This window comes from Branchiostoma lanceolatum, chromosome 5 (genome assembly GCF_035083965.1).
Source record: "Branchiostoma lanceolatum isolate klBraLanc5 chromosome 5, klBraLanc5.hap2, whole genome shotgun sequence".
In the NCBI taxonomy this organism is placed as follows: domain Eukaryota; kingdom Metazoa; phylum Chordata; class Leptocardii; order Amphioxiformes; family Branchiostomatidae; genus Branchiostoma; species Branchiostoma lanceolatum.
In genome coordinates this window covers 11,485,296-11,491,845 of record NC_089726.1, presented here as the reverse complement: position 1 = coordinate 11,491,845, position 6,550 = coordinate 11,485,296, and the positions used below count along the sequence as shown (strand labels likewise).

The following is a 6,550-nucleotide window of genomic DNA, read 5'->3' as shown; positions in this document are numbered from 1 at the left end:
TCTGTCACCAGGAAGTGTTAGTTATGTGAGAATGTGCCATTTTGCCCAGTGGCAATGGCCAAATGTGCTTACTAGTGAAAGAAAGCCTCTGGAAAGGAATGCAGAAGAACAGTAACATTGAAGAAAAATGCAATGACAAAGGCCTAACGTTAATTGATCTAACTCTAACTCCATCAAAAATACCATTTGAGCACATTCTGTTCTAGTAATGTAAACACTAACATTTGTTAGTCTGCTACAAGAGATTGACAGTCATTTCCATGAATGAAAACAACAGTTAGTGTTCTCATATCAATATGAAACTGGTGATATGAAAGTAAACATCTATAGGCATTACTCTCTATTACCTAGTTGTAGGAACTGCCAATAACACAGGTAATCAAGATTAGAAAGTACGTGACACATTGCATATTTCCTACTTTAATCAACATTCAGTTCATGGTACAGACACTAGTCATGTAGCTCAAGTGTTTACAAAGAGTGGGCGTGTGCCTAAGTCCTGACGTACTTCGTGCGTTGTCGGGTAAACTCGTGAGTCATCGGCTTCTTCCGGAAGGTTTCCGATCGGCCAACAGGTTAATTTGCATAAGGTCAAAATGGCGGTTTCGTCAGTTTCCCAAACAGTCGATATCGAAAATGATAGGCGATCGTGACCAAACTACGAAGAAGTGGTGATCAGAGGCAGACAGAATCAGAAGGTAAGCTGGATTTCATTCTTTGTACGAAGTTTGGTTCTGTAGGAGTGCTGCGTTGGTCGGAAATCGCCACCCAAGCTTGTCGAAAAGTTGAAAATCCAGTCTGTTGCCGGTGGCAGACGGCGGATTTAAAATTTGATTCACTCAAACTTGTTCGCACTTTTATCACGGCGGACTCAGTCAATGGGGCCTGGTTAAAACGATCCCAGGCCATATATGTGTGATGACTTGTGTGCTTATCAAGTTATTGAAGTCTCTATTACCTGGGAATTTTGTATTTTCATAACTGTTCTTATGTTTCCTGATTCCTGACCCTACATCCTGTTTTGTTGCTGAAAACTCCAGACGTTCTTTCTGTACTGTGTCCATCAAACAGAGTGCTAGAACAAGTTTCTTCGTCTTGCTTCAGGTCTTATAATCTCATACTCTGTTCTCAACTTGAAAGTACAAATTTAGAGCTGATTCTTTCCTAGAGAAGTTAAAAAGGGTGTTGTTTTGCAAGCCAGTCTGCCTTGTTTCCACTTGTTTCAGACAACATAGTGCCTATAGTTTTAACTCCAATTATGTCAGTTTGAGTGTTGTTCACGCATCAGATTTAAACATGGCCGTGCATCCCATACCTGTGTCTAGTCTTGATGAAATCATCTGTAAAAAATATAAAATGGACGGTTTGTTTATTTGTACATATATCTAATGTTTATGACAAATACAGAAATTGTTTCACTTTTGCAATTTGTACATGTAGTGATGAACTGTATACTCCATAGTTTCGTGCTTGATGATGGCTTGACTAGAATTGCTGCACGCTTGTAGTACATTGTAACTGACGGCAGTGCATAGTGCTCCACCATGAGCTCACATCAGTTGCTAATCTTTTCACGCCTGATTTGTCCGTTGCCTTTGTTATTTGTCACATTCATTTCTTCACCATTCTGTCACAAGTGGGATTAGCTAAAGCCAGTAAAGGGAACATCTTTGGGAGTCATACAGAAACCATTATTTCTAAGAGACATCTATATTCAGTGTGTAGATGGGAACTTGATAAGTATTGAGCACAAATGGTGGTTTCTAAATTGTCCCAGATTACACTCTGGCAGATGAGATTACATAGCCTGGAGGCACATCTTCTTTGTTCAAACTCCGATCGCTGGATAATCCACCAGTTGGGTCACAAATGCTGGACTGTTTGGCACTGCAGTTGGTACAACATCATGTTTTCTTTGTCGGGCCAGAAACAGCTGGTCTTCTTTGTTGACAAATGGGGGTGAAATGTGGAACAGCTGGTTTTTGGATAGCTGAAAAGTTCAAGTTCTTGAGCTGACCTCAACGCTGATGTCAGTTTTATCATAGGAGAAACCTGCCTACAACTAATTCAAACTTTTCATTTTGACATAAAGGCAGCAAAGGGAGTAAAAAGTGCAAAGTCAAAGTTTACATGGGTGTCCTACCTGTATCAGGAACACTAACAGATGGACCGTGTTTGTAATTATTTCATTTCCCCAGCTTCCTGTAGAGACAGATTCAGCCTGTGTTTATTTGTGCTATGACCACACAAAGACTTTCTGCGGCTTTCAAGGCTTTTCTAGATGCAATTGGTTGCCAAGTCCAAGCAAGGTCATGACCAGTCCAGGGTCAATGCCGGTACAGTTGAAGTCTGCAAACAATTGACTGCAATTTACAAGGAATCATTTGTAGAGCTGGACAGTAAGTTATATTTATGGATCCATTTGTTTGCAGTACCTAGCTGGTATATACTAGCTAGCCATGCATATCCTTCACTTGAGTAGGTATGTTGAAAAATTCTAACTTGGAGTGTTCATTGTAAGTTGTAAGTAGTTCAAGGTTGACTTGTACATGTATACCTTTGGCATTGATTACATCTAAAGATTGCCCACAGGGGTCCCCAACTGTCTTCCTGTGCATTTCAGTGGAAGTGATCTGGGTCACATGTCTTATTCCTAGAACTAAAGGAAGAACTCAAAAGACATTCACAGTGTCACAGATGAACAGATAAGATAATGCATACCAGCTTTACCTCTGAACCATACAAGCTGGACTAGTGCCTTATTACTTTGGTCAAAATTTGATTTCTCTCTGTATCAACATTAATTTAATGTAGGCATATCAACTTTCACAATAGATTAGGGCAATCTCTTTCTGTTGCCATAGTGTTGTCCAAGAACTAGGTCTTCTAGTAGACTCTTACTTCTCTGGTATTGATTACTTTCTACCAGTCATCCTGCAGATACTGAGATAGATTAATTATTAGACAAATTTCATAGATGACACAAGCAAAATTGATGTGGTGCAAATGTGAGATTTATGGAGTATTAGAGAACTTATTGCCAAAGTAGCAAAAATTAAGATCTGATGTGTCAAGAAATCAATACTAATACACTGTTGGCAAAAGCTGAGTCACTGTTCTGGAAGTGGTCCAAAATTAGCGAAACCAAAGTTGCCGTTTGTAGACAGTATCAGTGAAAATTACTCTCCTGTGGAGATGAATAATTCACAAGGTCGGGCGAAAAAGGTGAATGTTATTTTTACTCTCACTGAGTGTATGGTTACATCTTAGGATCAAGTGTAAACCAGATCAAATGTATAGGAAAGCGGAGCTGGGTACCCACTGCAGGGTGGTAATATTGGGGAATGATTAGGGTATGATGTCAGCCTGTGTGAATGTCATCTAAAACTGGTTCAGGGACCACATATATAGATTGCATGTCTCTCCTTTTGGCTATAACAACAGTATGGGAAGTTTCTTTAACATGCCTCTCCTTCCCATGTCTTTATTTCTCTGGCCTAATGACCTACTTAGATATTCTGGTGATATAATTCATATAGATTTAACCTGCTATAATGGCTAAAAACGTGATAACTGTGTAGAACTTTAACTGTGGAAGTTGAACAAGGATACAATACTGAGAAAGCTGTCACTGACTCTATTCTGCAACACGGATTGGGACTGCCTCCAAGAATGGGTACTGTGTCTTGGCTTCAACTTCAAGGACTTTGGATATGAGACCGCCTTGTGTTTAGTGAACCAAGACCTGTAACAGTAAGTCTGCCTCAAAGTGTCAATAGTGCTGTCACCCACTGGTAACTTGGACTTGGTTGTATGTTGCCCCCATTGCCCTTTAAGCTCTTCATCCCGGATTGTTTTGATTCCCCCAAGAAAGCACCATAATGTTGGCACCGACTTGGCAAGGGCGATCATGAGATTAACCTTACACATCCATTCTTCCCAGGAAAACACTGTGGGCCATGGGAATGATGTAAGTTTGTGTAATGGCTTCAGTATGTAGCTTCCGATTCTGAAGATATGACTAGTCAGCAATGGTGAGAAGAAACCTGGGCCTTGGTGTGGCTGAGACTGCGTCTGTTGACGACTTTGTGCTTATCAAATCATACAGAAGGTCAGTCTATAGCGCCACACCTTGCTTTGTGTATGACCTTCCAAGCTGAGAGGATTGTGGATCGTACAGGCCACACACATCCTTCCCACGGATGTCTGCAATCTGCTCTGTCACTTCTGGTCTTTGTGAAGGCTTCCTCGCTGACCTTACCCAACTCACTCTCCACATGCAACTCATCTCAGTCACGCATATTCTACTATTGATTGATGCATGTGAAATAAAACAATACAACAGCACATAGATGTAATGCCTGTATGTAGTAGCTTTACTTTAGTAGCATGAAAACTAGCATTTTGGTGACTAAAAAGTGTATCATTCTACTGAATGGAAAATTTGTGTTGTCTTTGTTGATCATCATCATTCTTCGTTGATACAGTTCTCAAGGTCACAACAAGCTTTACCTTGACTGTCTATTCTGTGCACTTTTTTTTCATAACCTTGTCTGTCATACATGTAATTGCCCACACCGGATGGTTACTACTAACTTTCCCCTTTATGTTTTGCCTGTCTTCCAAAACAGACTGGAACAACTTCATTCCTTCTATTGTTGCTCTAGGGATAAGACATAGTGATATTACTAGGTAAAAATGTGCCTTTGAAGAATTAGTATATGTTATATACTAGTAGTACATTGTATATATTAGTATAGTACTAGTAGAGTACAGAATAGCTATACTGACTCCGATGATGATGCACTATCATCAATCATATTCATAATGAACATTTTTGTATTTATCAATGGTCTGATCTACCTTTATTAATGTAAATGATCATTACAATGGGCAAAATTTGGAATGGTAATTGGTTGATTCCCCAGGAATCTGTATGAAACTGATGACCCCAGGCCGCTCATCAATCCAGAGTACCCAGGCACATGTTTGGCTGTCAGGTCACCATGTGATCCTAAACAAATGGAAAACCTTCTTCGCAATGGCAGGGGTGGCATTCCATTTTATTTTCCACAAGACAATTAAGAGAGGGGTAGCATTCTTGGGCAATGTGGGAATTTTCCTTTCCCAGTTTGAGCCATTTCTGGTTCAACTAATCATGATATTACAACTCATTCTTTAAAATAAATGAATTCAATAAAATGCATAATGCATAAGAATTGTATTTCAGTACTTGTGTCTGTAGCATGTTGGCAGTGTAGTAATATAGAGTACTAGTAGTAAGACAGTAGTGTGGTAGTAAACTGTTGGATATTCTTGACATGATTTTCTTGTCATAGTACTTCTAGAAGAAAGACCACTATGAGGTACTCAGACACAATCAGTGTGACAAGTGCCACATACTTCTCGGGCGTTGTTTATAGTATAGTCCTAGATTCAGTTTTGTCTCAGGATACCATATGAAGTGTTTTTCCTTTTACAAATGTTATTTTAAATCTCACAGGAGACTATCTGATTCATTGTCATGTGTTGTAGAGAACACATGTTGGTGTACGTAGATCCCTATAACAAGGTGTTGGGAATGTTTGTTATGGCACCATTCCAGTGATGTGGAACTAGCTAGGACCTGCCAAGGGACTTGTGTGCTGAGCAGCTGTTGCCTTGGGGAGTGGGTACCAGTTACTGCTCCTACCTGGGGAAATGTCCAGCTTTTGTTAGGGACTGGGTTGGAGTAATTGTTCTGTACCTAGAGGGAGATGTCCAGTCTTTGTTTAGCGTCCTCTTTGTTCGATTATGGTATTTTCAAACAATAATGTAATTACAGTAGATGCCAATTATTTGTATACCTTTTTTCTGTATATTTCGTCTTTCTGTATAGAATTCCAAAACACCAAACCATTTACCATCCACTCAATTGTAAAAACAATGCATATCTGTATAGCCCATAATCGTAAAGTTCGGGGTATTGTATAGAATCTTGTCCGATTTTATCGTAAAATGACCCACAACTATAGGCTAAATTTCGGATTTGCGTTGTAGTTTCGGGAGTGGGTACGCCGTCTACCGTTCAACAATCACACTCTTTTGTTACTTGCTATTGTCATGCTTGCAAACAATCGATATCGGTGCCTTTGACATACGGTGATCTCATTAAAAACCTGTTTTTCAAGACTCAAGCGACGAAAGTGAACAAAAATACGAAAAGAAAAACACGACTTTTGTCTGAGCATTTGAGCCTCTACGCTGTATTTTGCCGCGATTTACCGGTATTTGTGGCCGTATTCGACGGAGAACCCATTCCTTAGACTCTTTCCCCGTGAAAATTCGCGATTTCAGAAAAAAATAAAGCGTCGAGGACCGGGTGACGCTGGGCGGCCATCTTTGTTTACTCATTGATATGCATTTTTCTACGCGCTGATTGGTTCACGTCATAAAACCCGTGCTCTGATTGGTTGACTATAAGATTGCATGGATCAACATGTGGCAGGAGTTTTTATTTGACAGGAGTTTCCCACGCAGTTCGGGCTTATCTGAACAAAATAGATTGCGA

The 6,550-nt window shown here is 39.9% G+C and overlaps 1 protein-coding gene across 1 annotated transcript in view; it reads left to right on the top strand.

Annotated features, from left to right (window-relative positions):
* Positions 1-563: 563 nt before the first annotated feature.
* LOC136435096 (FERM domain-containing protein 4A-like) overlaps positions 564-6,550 on the top strand; it is a 56,041-nt gene continuing 50,054 nt past the window's right edge. Inside the window, exon 1 of the mRNA XM_066428309.1 lies at positions 564-698. The gene's annotated coding sequence lies outside the window, so the exon portion shown is untranslated. The remainder of the gene's footprint in view (positions 699-6,550) is intronic.